This window comes from Cupressus sempervirens, chromosome 7 (assembly GCF_028749045.1).
Source record: "Cupressus sempervirens isolate cs-2001-9-10 chromosome 7, ASM2874904v1, whole genome shotgun sequence".
NCBI classification, from domain to species: domain Eukaryota; kingdom Viridiplantae; phylum Streptophyta; class Pinopsida; order Cupressales; family Cupressaceae; genus Cupressus; species Cupressus sempervirens.
In genome coordinates, this window is record NC_143124.1 from 870748573 (window position 1) to 870749759 (window position 1187).

General features: G+C 36.6%; 1 pseudogene; it reads right to left on the reverse strand.

Moving 5' to 3' along the window:
• Window positions 1-239: 239 nt before the first annotated feature.
• On the reverse strand, window positions 240-578 carry LOC149550226 (pentatricopeptide repeat-containing protein DWY1, chloroplastic pseudogene; annotated as a pseudogene).
• Between the last annotated feature and the right edge of the window lie 609 nt (window positions 579-1187).

Consider the following 1187-nt stretch of genomic DNA (forward strand, 5'->3'; position numbering starts at 1 on the left):
TTGGTAGCGAGCCTCACGTAGCTCAGAAAATTCAAACTCTTCAGTAGACTTGAAATCAAATAAAATTTTTTTATCAGCCCCATTTTAGCCCTTGAACTCTAAGAATGTTGATAGTATTGGCTGCTAGCATGTATGTTCATAGTTAATGTCTTCATGGTATGATCACATAGCACATACTAAAATAGCTTGCTGCCTACCAAAACATGAAGAGCCTGCTTGTAGTTGCTTCTCCACTAGCATCACCAATAATCAGCACAAGAATAGATCCCATTCTTGAAGTGATGAAACTGGTTACTATCCCTCAATACAATTTCTAGCTTAACAATCTTGCACATAAACTTGACAGCAATATGGAAATCACTACACACGTAAAGTTTTTTCATTATTATAAGGGGTGTACTAGTCAGGGTGTTTATGAGCCCAAAAGCAATCAATAGCTTTTCACTGTGGTTATAGCCAAGATATTGTTCTTTTTCATCCATCTCAACTTTATGAAGCACATAGTTTGTATCAGGCAAGTACCCTGCCTTCTTCATTTCTTCTGTCAATTTTGCCAACTCAGCATATATTTCCTCCATCTATGGGTTTGAGGGGTCACCAACCATGAAGAAATGAACCTTCTTTTACACTTCAATCCAGCTACATCCTACTTCCTTTCTGACCTCATTATTTCTCATTAGTTTCCTCACTTTTGCTACTTCATCCCATTTCCCTACTGCAGCATAGATATTAGCAAGTATCTCGTGTGATACATGGTCTTCCAGATCAATTTCAAATATATGCTTTGCAACTCGAGCTCCAAGCTGTAAGTTTTGATTGACAATTTTGTTGCAAGAGGTGCTCATGTTAAAGCTAGAATGCATTGGCTTAAAGTTGGTGATCATGCATTCAAAGAGTTATTTCTTGTTCTTGATGAATTCCATTCTTTGTTAGGCATAATTTTTTTTAAAGAAGGCTAAGTGGTGCTTTTTGAGCTACCATAGATTCACCAAGGTCTAGTTAAATGTTATGGACTACAAGAAATCATTACTATCCTCAACCTTATGCTTACATTCTCCTTGCGCAATGATGTCTTTACTACTACCTTGGGTGTATGCCCTAGAATAAGTTCTTTCTTTTCTTCAATCTACTATCTACATAACATTCAAAAAAGGTCCAACAAAGTAAACATTCAAGACACTATAAGC